Below are 18689 nucleotides of genomic sequence, written 5' to 3'. Positions count from 1 at the left end.
AACAATTAGGATCTAGTTTCTTTTCATCATTTTTTTTAAAAAGAGTCTTTATGATGAACTTGGAGCGGCAGCTGTATTTCAGCCTCAGAAGCTTTGCATTCCAGAAGTGCACAAGCCACCTCTTTGTGCTGCCGTGAATAAAGCCCTCGGGATCCTTTGGGATGTGAAAGGAGCTATATAAATCTCGGTTATGGCTATTATTGCTTTCTCCTGCATTTATCCACAGAATAAATGGCTAGGTAAGTTGATTTTCAGGCTGCTTTTCATTATTTGTTGAACAAAGCTACCTGGGAGCAGCCAGCTATTACGTACCCCAAATTTAATTTGGTGGCTAATAGAGCCTGGCGTCTTGTGAAGGTAGGACTCTGTAATCAACATAAAGAGACACATATTTACTAGGCCGGGGCCAGGGGACATCCGTGGACACACAGGAGTTGTGAAACTTTCTGGCTTTTGGGGGACTTTACAAGGTTGCTGCAACCTGTCTGGAATCACTGATGTGGTCTGTTCTTGCAAGGCACAAAAACACCTCTTGGCTCGAGATGCGAATGGTCAGAGAAGCTAATATGGCACAATGCAGGATCAGACCAAAGGTCTATCTAGTCAAGTATGTTGTTTCAACTTCAACCAATTAGATAAGAAGCTATTATACCAAGTCACGAGACCACATGAACCTCTCTTATAATGAATCAGACTGTCCATCAAGGCTAATATCAGTGGCTCTCCAGGGTCTTAGGTGGAAGATATTGGATTTATATCCCACCCTCTCCTTTACCTTCCCCCGTCCACAACAGACACCCTGTGAGGTAGGTGGGGCTGAGAGAGCTCTTGCAGCAGCCACCCTATCAAAGACAACTCCTACAAGAGCTATGGCTGACCCAAGGCCATTCCAGCAGCTGCAAGTGGAGGAGTGGGGAATCAAACCCAGTTCTCCTAGAAAAGAGTCTGCACACTTAACCACTACACCAAACTGGCTCTCTTTCCAGAAGCCTTTCCAGTTACCTGATCCTTCTAGTGGAGACTGAACCTAGGACCTTCTGTGATCCTGCTTCCTTCTCCAGTTAAACCCTTTAGACAGTGGGATCCCCCTCTTACTTTGGACTTAACACGCACTCCCTTTAACAAGCGGATCTGAACTTTGGGGAGTCTCATGAAGGCAACTGCATTTAGCCATGACATTGGAGAATCCCAAGGGGACAAAATGAAGGATGTGCTGGAATTAGAAACTGATTAAGTGCAATCTTCCCCCAGCTCAGTGGCATATCGTTCTTAAAAACAAAAGACTTTTCAGCACTGGAGATATCATCCAATATCCTGACATACCCCAGATGTGTCTGCCCAACCCAAGGAAGTTGCTGTTTCATTAACTAACTCCCAGTTCCTCTTTTTCTGTTTTTACTCAATCAAGAAAGAATTACTCAAGTAATTAATTTGCCTTTCATCCTGTTTCAGGAACTATCCTGCCTCACCCAGACTTTTGTGTCCTTGCAGATCTAGTTCACTTCAACCAGTTCAATCATGTTAGCCACACTGCCTCCCTCAGGTTCTCTGTGCCCATTAGGATGTGGACCACAATAGACTAATCAATTTCCCCCACTTTCCCCCACCAAAGTTTGACAGCAGATAACTTCAACCACCCAGTGAGATTCAAACTTTTAAATTTTGAGTCTTGACTCAATCCAAATCCAGGACAGCTAAACTTCCACTACCCTAAAAATATAATAACATAAGAGAAGTGGGGAACAGGAGATTCCCCAGTTTGGAGACCCTTCCCCTGCTTCAGGGTTAGCAAAAAAGGGGGGAATGTCTGCTGGACATTCCATTATACCCTATAGACTGATTCCCATAGGGTATAATGGGGAATTGATTTGTGGCTATCTGGGGTTCTTTGGGGGGGGCTGTTTTTTGAGGTAGAGGCACCAAATTTTCAACATAGCATCTGGTGCCTCTTCTCAAAACACCTTCCAAGTTTCCAAAAGTTTGGACCTGGGGGCGCAATTCTATGAGCTCCAAAAGAAGATGTCCCTATCTTTCATTATTTCCAAATGGAGGGAAGGCATTTAAAAGGCATGTGATCCCTTTAAATGTGATGGCCAAAACTCCCTTTGGAGTTCAATTGTGCTTATCACACCCAGGCTCCTCGTTTCACCCCCAAAGTCTCCTGGCTCTACCTCCACTGTCCCCAGATATTTCTTAAGTCAGACCTGGCAACCCGAAATGGAAGCCATGTTGAATCAGGCCAATGGCCATCCACTCCAACACTCTGTGTCACACAATGGCCAAAACCCAGGTTCCGTCAAGAGGTCTACCAGTAGGACCACCAAGAGGGCCGCCCTAAGGATCTTCTGTCCATAAAAGGAGGACCCCAGGCACTAGCAAATTGCTCTTTAGGTCTAGGGCTGCCAAGCTCTCGGGCCAGGCAGCGGTTCTCCCACTCGGGAGGTCCCCAACCCGCTGATCCCCTCCCAACGTTGCTGACACGATGTCATTGCACCAGCGACATTGTGCACTGGCCACTCTAGGAACTTCCAGGAAAACTCTATTGTTTTACTGGACGGTCTAGCAATTTGGGAGGGAAACTCTGTGGTATCAGTTTTCCTGGAAGCTCCTAGAGCACCCTGTCAGAGGCTGCAGGGAACTTGGCAACCCTACTCAGGTCCCTGGTACAAATCTCTGCTGGTCATAACTTTGGTTTCTTTCTCAGAACCCCTGCCTACATTCCGGAGGCTTTTTTCTCCCCTCTTCCTCCTTGCTCTGCTCCTTGGACCTCAGCTCTGTCTGCCCTTGGACCTCTCCAGACCTCAAGCCCAAGATTTAAGGTAGCCTGTCCCTTCTCTATAATTTCCCAGTTTCCTCCCTCCTACCTTGTTATAAAGTGCACCCTCTCATTGATGTGTATGTGTGAGAGAGAGAGGGTGGTTATGGAATTACTTCTCAGGTACTTAGTGTAGATGATTTACATTTTTACTCTTTAAATTTTGTATATGATAAAACCATTTGTCTCTACAGTCACTCTCTCTCTTCCTCCATACTTTTATTTGGCGGTACCACTACTAAGATCCCCCTCTGATATACACAGACTACGAAGTCTCACATTATTCCTTTTTGGAGCTCTTTTAAAGCTAATTTCTCCATCTCTGGGTTTCTGCATATAAAACAGATGCTCTATCACTGAGCTACGGCCTCTCCACCCTCACTAGCAGATCTGGATCAGCATAATCTGTTCAGGTCGGCAGTGGCTACCCAGGATTTCAGGCTTTTCTAGATCCTGCAGCTTGAGAAACATTTTAGCTGGAGATGCCAAGGGCTGAAACAGGGACTTTTCCCATGCAAAGCAAGTGCTTTACCACCAGGGGTGGAATTCTAACAGGAGCTTATTTGCATATTAGGCCACACACCCCTGATGCAGCCAATCCTCCAAGAGCTTACAAAAAAGAGCCTTGTAAGCTCTTAGAGGATTGGCTACATCAGGGGTGTGTGGTCTAATATGCAAATAAGCTCCTGCTAGAATTCCACCCCTGTTTACCACTAAAAGATAATTAACCTCCCCAGATGCCCTTGGGGAACTCACAAGCAGGACAGTAATTCATCAGTCCTCTCCTGTTACCAGATCCCAACATCTGCTCGACAGAGGTGCACTGACTCCAAATGTGGAGAGTTGGTTTAGCAGTCATGGTTCTGTATACGTTGCATAGAGAATGGGCTTTTGTTCATTCTGAATCCACTGTCAGTCAGTTTCCCTGGGTGCTTACAAGGAGGGGGAAGAGAGAAAGAAATCTCTCTCTCTGCACACGTTTCACAACTTTATGAACTCCTTGACATGTCTTTCTCCTAGGTGTCTCTTTTCTTCTGAAGAATAAAGCTCCCAGAGCCTTTCACTCAAAACACATCACTTCTCAGTGCTTTCACTGCTACAACGGATTCTTCTTTCTCTCCCCTTGCCTATAAAACCTGTCCATTTTCCCGCAATAGAAATTATGAAGTATAAAATGACCTAACTGTGCTCATGTGAGCTTTTCATTGTTGGAAAAAGAGGTTACCATGAGTTCATGGCTACCCTTCTCTGAGACAAAACGGCTCTTCCACAGAAGAGTTCAAAGTTACCTGGTCTTGCTTCAAAAGTGGAACCAATGCATTAAGGATTCTTCATTATCAACCCCCTTTATGTCAAAATTTTGTACAAAGCACACCACATGCATGATTTGCTGCATCTTTCACTTCCTTTATGTCTCTCTGCTGCTTTAGCATTTTATGCACTTGTGTATATTGATAAAACACTGCAAGAAAGCAATCTAGACTTTTTTTCTTTTTCTTTTTCTTTTTTTTTTTAAAAGCAATCTCAATATGATTGTGCTTGTGATTGCATTGAGATTCTTTGTCAGGTACCGTGCTACTGCTTTGCAGGAGCACATACAACTCGTCAGCGGAAGAGAAGCAAAAACCCCAGAATTGCACTTAGCTGTAATCAAGGTCTTCTATGCTGGGGACTTTCAGGCCTGCCGTTCACTTTCAGGCCTGTGGTGGCAGATCTTCTTCTAGCTTAGAATCCTTAGGGGTGTTCATCGGAGCTGTTGTGAACATTTTCCTCACAATGGTCACACAGTCCAATGGTATAACACTCCTTTCCCCTTCGGTTTCATCTGACCTGCCACAGGCATTGGCTAATGTGAGCTTGTAACAGGGCAGATGGGAGGAAATGTGTGCCTGCACTGAAGACCTCAATGAACATCAGTTACAGGTAAGTGCAACCCTGTTATCATCATCTTCTTCTGTGCAATTCCACTTTAGGATTTGATAAAGATCACCACTCAGAAGATGGGATGAGCTCCTCAAATAGAACTTTACTGAAACATAGATTGTAATAACAGCTTTGCCCACTGATGCTCCTCTTCTTGCCTCCAGACTCAGCACATAATGGATCTTACAACTGTGTCAGGGGATGATAGGCTTCCCAGTCCACAGGTCCCAGTGGGGGATCCCCCAGTTTTGCAGGCTCCTCCTTGATGCAGGTCTGGCAGGGGAAAAGCACCATCCCAACAGTGACTTTAAACCCTGCAGCCTTCAAAGACGCTTACAACTGTTAGTGTTTGGGAGTGTCTGTGTGCCTTTAAATCTCAGAAGCAGGAAAGCAGGAGATGGGGTGAGCAGGCATAACCATGAGTGTGTGAAACTGTAAGAAAAGCAGAGAGCAGAGTCCCTCTGTTTTGCATTCACCTCAGAAGTTGTTTCTACAGTAAAATGGATAGGGAAAAGTTAGCTAGAATTTGATTATGCGACAGAGGAAAATTCCACGCCCTTGGCTGCTCTCCTTTCCTGTTCCTGTCTGAAGAAGCTGATTAAAATACAGCAGATGGTTACATTCAGCAACTCCCATAAGTAAACTGCTCCAATGAAATCACAAAACTATGGGCTTGCAAGCTCTGTTTATTTTGGCTGCTTTGTGAGTGTGTGTGCATGTCCCTTTAAAAAGCCATCCTTGGAAACACTTCCAAAGCCTGACAAGGGGACTTGTGGTGGGGGGTATGACAAATTTCACAGATGCAGCTGCCAATGTAGGCAAAAAAAAAAAAAGGCTGAGGAAACGAAGACTGTATTCAGGGGAACTGCACTGCTGTATTTTTATTTATTTATATAGGGAATGGGAAAGTCTCCTGGCTCCACCACCAAAGTCCCCTGATATTTTTTGAGTCAGACCTGGTAACCATAGTGGACGACCATGTTCTAGCTCTGCAGATTTCCTTCAATGGAACTCCCCTGAGGAAGGCCACTCATGATGTCTGCGCCCTAGTTAAATGTGCATGTATTATTAATAGGCAAGGTACTCCTGCTTTTGAGTTACACAGTTTTATCACTGGAACAATCCATCTGGATAATGTCTGTGATGATGCCTTTTTTCCTTTCGAAACTCCCACATAATGAACAAAGATTCAAACTAAGAGTTATCTTTCCTGAAAAAAATTGCCCTGTCTAAATAAAACAATATTTCCCTTCTAACATCAAGCGCTGAGTGCAGCCTTTTTTTTGCCTCAGAATCAGATAACTTCTTGAGTCAAATGAAATTTTGAAACTGTCTTGGGAAGAAACGGTAAACTAGGCCTCATCACCAGCCTCTCTGGAAATACCTTTTGTAGGACAGGAGAGACAGGTAGCTAATTCGCTTATTTGCCTGGCTGGCATTATCGCTACTAAAAACTCACCTTCATTTACAACAATGTTAATAGATCCAAGCGGGCAGCTGTGTTGGTCTGAAGCAGCTGAACAAAGCAGGAGACAAGTTTCACCTTTAAGACCAACCAGTCTTTATGTTCTAAATAAAAATTGGTTGGCCTTAAAGGTGAAACTTGACTCCTGCTTTGTTCAACAATGTTAACGACATTGTTGCCAAAGACTCAAACGGCTTGCCTGTTAGGTGAGTTAGTACTAACAATGACCTCGCTGTACTAGTCTTGGTTTTGGAGGGTTAGTATTAAGCAACTCTTTAAGAAATTTTTTAGACAAACTATGTGAAAAAAATGATTGAACCTGAATCATGGAACAGTATGCTGAGATCACTGTCAGATACACTCTAATAGATGAGCAAAACTCAAGTAACTAATAGGAGAGCTAGAGGTGCCTTTTCAGGCAAAACACCTTTAGCTAATGTCCATTCCCCAAACCTGCTTCACTTATTGTTGTATGAGCATACTGATGCCGGCTTTCTCACCTGTATTCTCTAACACTGGGATAGCACATGAACTCCGTTTAGGGGAGGGACGGTAGCTCAGTGGTAGAGCATCTGCTTGGTAAGCAGAAGGTCCCAGGTTCAATCCCCGGCATCTCCAACTAAAAAGGATCCAGGCAAGTAGGTGTGAAAAACCTCAGCTTCAGACCCTGGAGAGTCGCTGCCAGTCTGAGAAGACAATACTGACTTTGATGGACCGAGGGTCTGATTCTGTATAAGGCAGCTTCATATGTTCATATGTTCCTGAGAAGACACCTCCAAGCTGTCAAAAGCAGATTTGCCAGATTGTGATGTCTTGTCTGCACTATACTTAGCAGACTGGAAACAACTGGGAAGTGAATGTACAATCCTTTGGACAACTGTCTCAGGCTGGCAAACGACAATTGTCATGGCCAAAAGGGAGCCATCAAAATCAAATCTGAGTTCTCCCAAATGATCTTTGTCACCACTCTCCACATTAGAGGAATGAGTAAAAAAAGTAAAAAAAGAGCAAGTAAAAAAAAGAGCCTCCTCACCCACTGAAGCTAGAAAGTGTCCCCCAAAGGGAGAGGATCCCTTCCTGACAATGAACAAAACTGCTGGGTTTTTGTATTCTTCCTTATTGCAAACAAATCCACCTCTGGGTGCTCCACATCTGGAATATAGGATGTAAGTAACTGCCTAGCAAGTGAGCCCCGTGGTGGTAAAGCTGCAGTACTGCAGTCCAAGCTCTGCTCACGACCTGAGTTTGATCCTGGCGGAAGCTGGGTTTTCAGGTAGCTGGCTCAGGGTTGACTCAGCCTTCCATCCTTCCGAGGTCAGTAAAATGAGTACCCAGCTTACTGAGGGGAAAGTGTAGATGACTGGGGAAGGCAATGGCAAACCACCCCGTAAAAAGTCCGCCAGGAAAACCCCAGAGCTGGAAACGACTGGTGCTTGCACAGGGGACTACCTTTCTCCTTTTTCAACTGCCTAGGATTGACCATTCATGGTTCACAGCCAGGACCCTGCCCAGATAATCTACTTGCATATTTTGACTGCCTGCTTGGAGGACTACTCCATGAATGGCTTGGAGGACCACTCCATGTTGTACTGCTCAATGTCAAATTTCCGCTGCATCCACTGACATAAGTCAGGATCCAGCGCCTCCTCTGTTTGAGCAGGTAGTACACAGCTGAAGTCCATTTGAATCAACATCAATTTCCCCCGTAGCTTATCTGTGAAAAAAGATGGGCCATGTTCAATCGCTCTTAATTCAAGAATATTTATATGGAGCTCTCTTTGTCTCTATCTCGGTCTCTCTCTTTCTGAAGTCACCTGCCTTGAACCAGCTGCTCACAACAAGGAGCACCCCAAGCTTCTAAATAGGCATCAGTAGTCACCACCCCCTCCTGGGGATTAAAACCAAACAATGCACCCATAAACAGATATTTCTCATCTGTCCACTTAGATAGTGTTCTGGTCACCTTTCCAGGAAAAGAGAACTTCTTGTGCTGGGAATGTAATATGTTGCAAGAACCACAACTAAATTGAAGAAGAAGAAGAAGAAGATATTGGATTTATATCCCGCCCTCCACTCCGAAGAGTCTCAGAGGGGCTCACAATCTCCTTTACCTTCCTCCCCCACAACAGACACCCTGTGAGGTGGGTGGGGCTGGAGAGGGCTCTCACAGCAGCTGCCCTTTCAAGGACAACTCCTACCAGAACTATGGCTGACCCAAGGCCATGCTAGCAGTGCAAGTGGAGGAGTGGGGAATCAAACCTGGCTCTCCCAGATAAGAGTCCGCACACTTAACCACTACACCAAACTGGCTTTCCAATTGGTCTCATATATACTCTAGCTAAGGCAAGAACTGCTGTTGTAGAGGCCAATAGGTCTGTCAAACGCTGTATAGACCAGGGGTGGCCAAACTTGCTTAATGTAAGAGCCATACTGAATAAACATCAGATGTTTGAGAGCCACAAGTCATGAACATCAGATGTTTGAGAACTGCAAGGAAGGCTGGCAGTCGAACAGATGGGGAAGGGAGAGGTGGAAAGAAAGCAACTTTTAACTTTTAAACAGAGGTTTTTAAACAGAGGCTAGATTGCCATCTGACAGCAATGAGGATCCTGTGAATTTAGGGGGAAGTATCTGTGAGTTTCCTGCATTGTGCAGGGGTTTGGACTAGATGACCCTGGAGGTTCCTTCCAACTCTATTATTCTAACTTTAAATGCATTCTGAAAACCATCAGCTGGTTTGGCTTGGAGAAGTGATTCAAAGAGACTCCAAGCTGGCTGGTAGGGTGGTGGCAGCTTTGAGAGCCACACAATATGTGTGAAAGAACCACACGTGGTTCCCAAGCCACAGTTTGGCCACCCCTGGTACAGAACATGCAGTTAGAACATGTAGAGGCCATTAAGTCTGGCAAACACTGTATAGAATGTGCAGTTTGAAAACGCTTCCCCATAAAGTGCCTAGCCATAGCCTTAATGACTGCTCCTCTATCTGGAGGTAGGACCCCTTTTCCTAACTTAGCATCTAGAACTACACCAATAAACTGAACCTCTTGAGTCAGTTCCAACTTAGGTTTCACCCAGTTTATCACTAAGCCCAGTCTTCCGCATATATCAGTAATTAGTCCTAAATCCTCTCTCAGCTGCTCTCTAGATGTAGCCAGGACTAAACAACCATCTCTATAGGGGAATATATGTCCAGCTTTTCAAACATAAGTGGGACACAATGGGTGCTAATCATTTTGTGAACACAAACAATCTCAAGTATTTCCGCCGTTTCTCATGTATTGCAATATGAAAGTAGTATACATCCTTCAGGTCCAACACGGAGAACCATAAATCCTTCCTCAGTAACTGCAGCACTTGTATCAATGATGTCATACAAAATTTAGACACCTTTAAGAATTTAACTTCCTTACATCAAAGATTGGTCTATCCTCCCAATTTGTCTTCTGTACTAGAAAGCAACGGGAGCAAAACCTACTGGGTTCATTTGGGGTATCTATTATTTCTAATGCCCCTTTAAGTATAAGCGCACGTACTGCTCCCTTTCGCAACTGGGATAGCACATTATTCACAGCTTTAACTGCTTGCTGTGTTCTCCATAAGGAACTAAACTCTAACTTACCACCACTTCTAACAATTTATCAGTTGTAACAGAACACCAAAGCTTAAAATAAGCCATCAATCTGTTTAAAAATCTATGCAACTCCTCAGTCAGAATGCAAGTCAGAATGCACCTTTCCCCTGTGAATGCAGCTCTTTCCCACCCTGTCTGTGGGCAGGTTTCAGCCTAGCAGGCTGCCTTCATCTTCCAAACTGCTGCATGCTGCTGGGAAAATCCATGGAGAGGATGCTCTGATAGGTTTTGAATAAGGGTGGCCAAACTGTGGCTTGAGAGCCACATGTGGCTCTTTCACACATATTGTATGGCTCCTGAAGCCCCCAACACCCCACTGGCCAGCTTGGAGAAGGCATTTCGCTCTTTAAATCAATTAGGTCAGGCAAAGTCCAGGGGCAGTCCAAGGTCTGTAGCTGGGGAGCAACGAGGGTCCAGTACGCCAAAACCAAATCACAGTCCAGGTATCACAAGTCAAAGGTCCAGGAGCCAAAGTCGGGGGGGGGGGGGTCCAGAAGTCAAAGCCAAAGTCAGGGGGTCCAGAAGCCGAAGTGGATGCTAGAATGTCAGGTAAGTGACTAGCGGCTTCCACAAAGCCTTCTCCCAAAGCCTACAGCTATATAGCTCTCTGCTGGCTGTTGCCCATTTGGATTAATTGCTGACTCAGAGGGCGGCCAGGATCCTGCTGGGACTCAAGCATCCTCACTCCTAGAGGAGTCAGGATCCTTTTAAAACTCAGGGAGTGTCTTGCTCGTGAGCGTGCCACCCTCCTCCGATCCCTGAGATCCTGACGCAGGCGGTCACGCACACGAGCCACCCGAGAGGGCGAGGCCGGGGGGCTTGGATCTTCTCCAGTAGGAGGCAGGGGCACGGGTGCAGGTGGCAGGGGTACAGTTTCTTCTGCAGGCTAAGCTTCTTCTGCAGGGTCCCCAGCACCCATGACACCTTCCTTCCTTCCTTCCTTCCTTCCTTCCTTCCTTCCTTCCTTCCTTCCTTCCTTCCTTCCTTCCTTCCATCCATCCATCCTGTCTTGTGGGTCTCAAACATCTGACATTTATTCTATGTGGCTCTTATGTCCAGCAAGTTTGGCTACCCCTGGTTTTGATGGTAGAGCCTCTGATCGCTGTAGTATGACTGCCGCCGCTGAATTGCATAGGACTGTTGTTTATGCAGTTGTTCCCGATGACATCACCCCCAATGACTTCATCGTTTCATGGTCTCTTTTAATCTGCGTCAAAGCCTCCTTGGTCTTTTCTGGAAATAAAGTACTAACCAAAAGGGGAGATCTTCCACCCTCTGGCCGAACAGTAGATCTCAGCCAGGCATATCCTCTCAAAACAATAAACATCGATACAGCTCTAACTGAAGACTCGGCTGAATGTCTACTTGCCTTAATCTGCTGCTTTGATAACTACAGTGCCTCTGTCTGAATAATCTTTGTGAATGCTTTTTTTCCCCTCACATGACAGTTCTTCCAAATAGAGATCTAGGGATCCAGTTTTCCCAAAGAAACAGCTGATACCCTCCCATGATGGCAAGATAATTGGCAATCTGGAGGTCTAGAGCAGCCAAAGAATACCATTCTGGTCTCATCACATCTAGCCTCCTCCCCTCTTTGTTCACTAGTGCACCATGATAACTTTGCCACCCTCTCGGTTTCCTCTCCTCCATTACCAAGGACTACAGCAGGGCATGTGTACCTAAAAAGGTACAGTTCTCCTATTTTACTCTATAGAAATTTTCTATGTTCCATGGTGCAGCCGGCATAGTTGCAGGCTTACTCCTTGACTCTGCCATCTCTAAAAATCTCTCTAACACAGTGGAGAGCCAGTCTGGTGTAGTGATGAAGTGTGCGGACTCTTATCTGGGAGAACCGGGTTTGATTCCCCACTCCTCCACTTGCAGCTGCTGGCATGGCCTTGGGTCAGCCATAGCTCTGGCAGAGGTTGTCCTTGAAAGGGCAGCTGCTGGGAGAGCCCTCTCCAGCCCCACCCACCTCACAGGGTGTCTGTTGTGGGGGAGGAAGGGAAAGGAGATTGTGAGCCGCTCTGAGACTCTTCGGAGTGGAGGGCAGGATATAAATCCAATATCTTCTTCTTCTTCTAACATGGGACACGCCACCACTCTTGGTGACTCAGAACATAGATGTGACAAAAATGTTATCCTCTGGATGCCTTGATTTTCAGTGCCTTCACCATATGAACCATCTGCTCTGCGTATAGCCTGAAATCTTCTGAAGATGACGAGGATGACACATCACCCCATGGAGCTTCAGAGCCTCTATCTGGCATCATTATATAATTTCCCTCTGACTCCTCATCTGAGTCAAAGGTCAGGTCCAGGGATCTTGGCACATGTGGACGTGCAGACTGTGCTGCTTCAGAAAACCCCAGAGGACAACAGGTTCTCAGTGGTTCCATTCCTGGAGTTATTTTAGTATAGTAATTCCAGGCTTGTAGGTAAAGAGAAGGCATGCTGGAAAGCCACAGCCCCCAGGAGGAAAAGCCACTGGCCACGGAGGTGATTGTGCTGATCTCTGTCGATGCAACAGGGGTCATTTTGTAGAAAAATAGGTGGTGGAGCTCATCCAGGGATGCAGCTGCACCTACTATTCAATGGACAAGGTGGGAGGAGGAGGAGGAACCCTCAGAAAGGTTCAGGAGCTGTGTTCCTGTGAGCTCCTACTGAATTCGAAGCCTGGCTCCAATGAAGGGAAAGGATCCATTCCAACCTCCCCTTCTGACAGCAGCAACTCTAGGGAGCTTGATATGACCAACAGTGCTCTAGGCAGAGGCTCCGGCAAAAGGTCCTTCTCCTCTCTAGGTTCCTTCTTTGGAACCAAGTTAGCATGGTGATATTTAGCCCCTGGCTTCCTGTTCTCTCTTATGTTTCCTTTTGCTCTTCACTTTTTTGGCCAGTGGCTACAAGAGATTTGTCAGCACCAAGGAACACCTGCATCGAATAGTGGCTAAAGCCCTATCTCTGCCCAGCCCTGATGGGGCTGACTTCATGGAGATGACAGGCAGAGCTCTTCATCTCATGGCAGCATGAGCAGCAGCAGCAAGCATCTCTGAAACCTGCAGGGTTTTCTCCCACAATGCCTCTTTCAGAGTGGGTCTTATTCATAAAGTGCTGGCAAACCTCGCCGTTTGTCCCCTAACATGCTCAGATTATGTTCAACCGCCTGTGCCACCTTGGCTCCATGTTGGGCACATTTCTTAAACAAGCTCTCCTGAGCCGTTAGGGAATCTGATCTCTCTTTCTTCAATACCAGCAGCAATTGTCACAACCAGCCAAGCTCCAAAGGAATTTCTTCTTTGGGGACACTTTGCTGATTTCCAATGTACCATGAAGGCCAGAAGAGAGACCATTGTGACAAAGAAGGAACTGAAGGGGAAAGGGGTGCTGCACCATTGGACTTGGATGCGAATGGAAGTTGGATGTGAATGAAAAGAACTGAAGGCTGCAGCTAAAGGAGGAGTGGACTGGGGAGCAAGAACAACTCCAGAGCAAATTCAGTTGAGCAGCCCTTACGCAGCTTAGAGGGCCTGACCATTGGCATCAGCTCACCCACAGCTTCATCCCCCAAGCTGTAAATGGGGCAGCCAGTGAGCTACCATGATGATGAGGGGTCCAGCCCAAGCAGTCCTTGAGGCTTGGAGAGAGTTGCTGGGGCTTGGCTTGTTCCTGGCCACCGGTGGACCCCTCTGGCAGAGGCCCACTGGGAATATTGCCTGTCAACTAAATGGCCAATCTGCCCCTCGGCCACAGAAATTATTGTGGAGGGAAGAAGATGATATTGGATTTGTACCCCGCCCTCTACTCCAAAGAGTCTCAGAGTGGCTCACAATCTCCTTTACCTTCCTCCCCCACAACAGACACCCTGTGAGGTGGGTGGGTCTGGAGAGGGCTCTCACAGCAGCTGCCCTTTCAAGGACAACCTCTGTCAGAGCTATGGCTGGCCCAAGGCCATTCCAGCAGGTGCAAGTGGAGGAGTGGGGAACCAAACCCGGTTCTCCCAGATAAGAGTTCACACGCTTAACCACTACACCAAACTGGCTCTCCAGTGTGATAGTTAGTTGTAGCAAAACAAAGCACCTTGAAGACTAACTACTAGGGCTTTTTTTGTAGAAAAAGACCAGCAGGGACTCATTTGCATATTAGGCCACACCCCCTGACACCAGGTCAGTCAGAACTGCATTCTTGTATGTTCCAGCTAAAAAAAAGGCCGTGCTAACTGCATTCACTTTAGCCCAAGCTTTCAAAGAATTAGGACTCACAAAAGCTCATGCTGAAATAAATGTTATAGGCACTTCAAGGTAATTCCCTTTAATTTTGTTTAGGGTTGCCAAGTCCCATCTTCTGCCTGGTGGAGGGATTTGGGGGGCATTCTGGGAGGGGGTGGGGTCATCCCTGGTGCAATGACATCACCCAGAATGACATCACCACATGGGCAATACACATGCACATGCACACCCTCTGCTTTCCCCCAACTATTTACAGGGAACTTTCCCTTTAAATGGTTGGGGGGGGAGGGGGGAAGGAAATGGTTGCCACACATGCCTGCTTTGCAAGCTGCAAATTTGACATTCACAGGGCAGGCATGCACAGCCCCTGCTTGAAAAGAGCGGGTGCCCCACGTGCCTGCCTTGCAAGTTTTGAAAAGAGTGGATGTCATGTGACCTGCCCTGAAAGCCACAGATTTGCGGCTTCCAGGACAGGCGCGCACAGCACCTGCTGTTTTCGAGGGGGCAGCGGCAGATGACTGCTGGGGGTGGGGTTCCCTCCCTGCCAACTAGAGTATGGGCGGAGCCTGAAAAATTGGGGGACCTCCTGCCCCCATCTGGGAATTGGCATCCCAAATTTTGCTCCAGCTGGTACTTAACGGGATCAGATTACCGTTTTAGTCAACACTTGGCTTCTGCCAGACCGTGGGTAGTCATCCTTTCCCAGTGATCTCAATTCAACGAGAGCCAGTGAGCATGGAAGCCTTAGAACTGCAATGCCTGGAGGATAATCCCAACTTTACCGTTTGTATACAGACTCCTCAGCTGGTGGCACGAGTCGTCTCAGTCAATGGCAGATCAGATGGTAAATGAAGCAATAGACCAGCGCACAAATTACAATCCATGTCATTTTGGAGAAAAATAGGTGGCGGAGCTCATTAGCATATGCCCCCCTCCACAGCCCAAAGCAACCCAATGCAAGAAAGGAGAGCCCTGGGCAAGTGTGGCCTGCTTGGGCTGGCTAGAGATCCAGCCAGCCCAAGCAGGCCTCACTCGCCTGGGGCTCTTCTGGGCCGCCCCTCCCTCCCAGTCGAAAAGCCAGCAAGTCACCAGCTGCCCAAAATCACATAAGAAGTGGAGAAAGGGTGGCACAGGCTTCTGCAGGGGTTAATGAGGGGGCACGGCAAATCCCCTGGTGGCTGGTTGGCTGCCCGCTCTCCCAATCCTGAGATTGTTATGCAGCTGCACCTACTATTCAATGGGCAAGGTGGGGAGGAGGAGGGGGAATCCTCAGAAGGGTTCAGGTGCTGTGCTCCTGTGAGCTCCTGCTGAATCTGAGGCCTGCATCTTGCATGTATATCTGTATGTAAGAGTTCAGGCAATGCTCAAATACTCACTTAAAACATAAAGCCAGGGACCAGTACACGGATAAACGTAGGGATAAAATCATGCATTCTGCTGTTTACATATTTAATGTAATGTAAGAATTACTCATCCACATACAAAGAACAGGCATGTGTAAACTGTACACAGATTGTATGCACACAGGGCCGGCCCTGCCACTGGGCTATCTAGGCAATCGCCTAGGGTGCTGGCCTTCTGGGAGTGCCAAATTGGGTGCCCCCATGTGACTCTGTGATGTTATCAATGCAAAGGGAGGGGGGGCACCAGAAATTAACCTTTTCTAGGGTGCCAGACAGTCTAAGGCCAGCCCTGTATGCACATTCATGCTAATGTGTACAGAGCTGAAACCTCATGGCACAGTAGTCATCTTGAGAGCTCAGGGCTGAAGAGACCTCATCTCAAGGCCTCGCCAAGTCCTAGGCTGGTGATGCTACCAGAACCCAACCCACTTCTCACAAGGTCGCTGTGATGATAAAATGGGGAGAAGAGAGCCATAGGTGCTTCCCCTGGAGTAAAGGGGGGATAAAAACAAGATGGTTCCAAACACACGATCAAAACATGCAGGTGGGAGCCAGTGTAGTGCTGAAGTGAGTGGACTCTTATCTGGGAGAACCGGGTTTGATTTCCCATTCCCCCACTTGCAGCTGCTGGAATGGCCTTGGGTCAGCCATAGCTCTCACAGAGCTGTCCTTGAAAGGGCAGCTTCTGTCAGAGCTCTCTCAGGCTCACCCACCTCAGAGGGTGTCTATTGTTGGGGGAGGAAGTAAAGTAGATTGTAAGCTGCTCTGAGACTCTGATTCAGAGAGAAGGGTGGGGTATAAATCTGCAGTCTTCTTCTTTACAATGGCTGCTTCCTTCATTTTCAAGCACACCTTGGTCAGGCATTTTGGAGGCCTGTCTCTTAAGAAGCACCAGACCAGATGCCATAATGCCTGCAGAACTGATGGCCCAGATGTCCTAATGGTGTCCTTGGTCTTTTACCTTGTTCCCACATGGTGGTGGAAAGTGCCAACGAGTCATAGCCAACGTTTGACAATCCTTGAGGGTTTTTGCGGCAAGAGAGATTCAGAGGTGGAATCCTATTGCCTGCCTCTGTGTTGTGACTCTGGAATTCTTTGGTAGTCTCCCATCTAGATAATAACCAAGGCCTAACACTGCTTATCTTCCAGGAGCTGACAAAATCAGGCTAGTCTGGGTCATCAAGGTCAGGGCATTCCTACTCACCCCCATCCATTTCATAATGCAATAAATTCCAAGGAAAATATCTTGTGGATCGTCACTCTACTCCACAGGTCCAATAATACCTGTTTCTTTGTGGGGGAAGGAGTTACTTTCCTCCAACAATTCTTCAGCACTCCTTTTAAGAAAAAAGGCCAATAATTGCCCTTTCACTGGTTGTGTGGTTTTGTGACATCACCTATATGTTATGCCAATGAAAGTTTTTGGAATTGGAATCACCTACTTTCTCCATGATCACTGATTGAATGGTACTGCTCAGGTGACTAATCCAAGAAGGCAAAGGATAAAAGAGGGGTGGCCAAACTTGCTTAACATAAGAGCCATGTAGAATAAACGCCAAATGTAGGAAGGAAGGAAGGAAGGAAGGAAGGAAGGAAGGAAGGAAGGAAGGAAGGAAGGAAGGAAGGAAGGAAGGAAGGAAGGAAGGAAGGAAGGAAGGAAGGAAGGAAGGAAGGAAAATAGGGAGGGGTAGAAAGAAAGCAACTTAAAATGCATTCTCCAAGCCGCTGGGTGGCTTGGCTTGGAGAAGTGATTTAAAGAGAGAAATGCATTCCCCAAGCGGTGAGCCATACAATATGTGTGAAAGAGCCACATGTGGCTTCTTAGCTGCAGTTTGGCCTCTCCTGAGATAAGCAGGAATAAGACTGGATGACAGATGGCAGCGGGGGAGATTTTCACTGTCTGTATGTTATTCAAGAGATATTACTACCCTGCTTAAATAGACTCACTATTTTTAACTGCAAACCCTACAGTGGACAATATTTGGCACAGACAGAAGTTAAAATCTGGGGATACCCCAGGATGTCTACATCTTCCTACTGAAGTTATGTATGCCCATTTCCTGAACAGTCATTCATATATTTTCATAGTTTCCTCGTTAGAGTCATCAACTGTTCCAAACTGTCCCAAGTCTTCTTTAAAAATCAGAGATGAATCACCACACCGCTATCGAGGGCTACTCGGGAGAATAATCAGACGGAGTTCCTCCAATGAATACTGAAGCAGATTTATCTTGTTGTTAGTTTCTCATTAGAATCATGCATTCCTAGAGACTTTAGAAACATGTACTTATAGTTCATAATCTCACACGGACACGGCTCTTTCTGCTCCACTTGGGGCAAAGAGTAGGGAATTAGTCTTTTTTTGCAGAAATCTTAAAGTAAGTTTGCGTCAGCCTAGGAAGCACTTCATCCTGGCAGAAATCTTAGGACACATAGCTTACCCCAGTTAGTTTTCTTCTACTGTAGAGGAAACTACAGAGCATCTGCTTGGTAAGCAGAAGGTCCCAGGTTCAATCCCCAGCATCTCCAACTAAAAAGGGTCCAGGCAAGTAGGCGTGAAAAACCTCAGCTTGAGACCCTGGAGAGCCGCTGCCAGTCTGAGAAGACAATACTGACTTTGATGGACCGAGGGGGGTCTGATTCAGTATAAGGCAGCTTCATATGTCCATATGTTCAAACTGCAGCTGCCTCAACTGGTAGCCATGTTCATTAACATGAGCTCCTCGATACATGTAGAGGGGAAGCTGCTACCTCCCTTCCTGTGACTGACCATGCTGCCCCTCCCAAACCATGTGTGGGAGTCCCAACATGGGCCCAAGAGCTATAAGCATAGGCTCCACACCGATAGCTGGGAACATTAAAAGGGCAACATTCCTCATCTCAAATGTAAAGCAGGAGGTTTGAGGATGGGGGCATGGGTGGTCACCTCATCACCTCCGAAGACAATCTAGAAGTGACAGCGGGTAGCTCGAAGTTTTTGGCAATTCCTAAAGCTACCCATTGTGTCTGGAATGAGGGCTAGCCTATGGGGTGCCGGGGAGAAGGATGATACAGCCACACCATGCTGGGAGGAATCAGGCCACAGCTTTATGGATTACCAGTCCCTCAGGCCTTGGCGCAGCATAGGCTGGGAAGAATGGCCCATGGGTATGGCTGACAGCCCAGCTGCTGTTAGCAGTTCAACTTTATTTGGACTAACCAGATCCCCCCACCCCTGGGGCCA

The 18689-nt window shown here is 46.8% G+C and overlaps 1 protein-coding gene across 1 annotated transcript in view; it reads right to left on the bottom strand.

Annotated features, from left to right (window-relative positions):
• Positions 1 to 18689, bottom strand: part of AGBL1 (AGBL carboxypeptidase 1) — a 686235-nt gene that overhangs the window by 145524 nt on the left and 522022 nt on the right. The gene's annotated exons all lie outside the window — the stretch shown is intronic.

The sequence above is a fragment of the Heteronotia binoei genome, chromosome 19 (assembly GCF_032191835.1).
Source record: "Heteronotia binoei isolate CCM8104 ecotype False Entrance Well chromosome 19, APGP_CSIRO_Hbin_v1, whole genome shotgun sequence".
Classification (NCBI taxonomy): Eukaryota; Metazoa; Chordata; class Lepidosauria; order Squamata; family Gekkonidae; genus Heteronotia; species Heteronotia binoei.
This window is presented reverse-complemented; position numbering and strand designations above follow the sequence as displayed.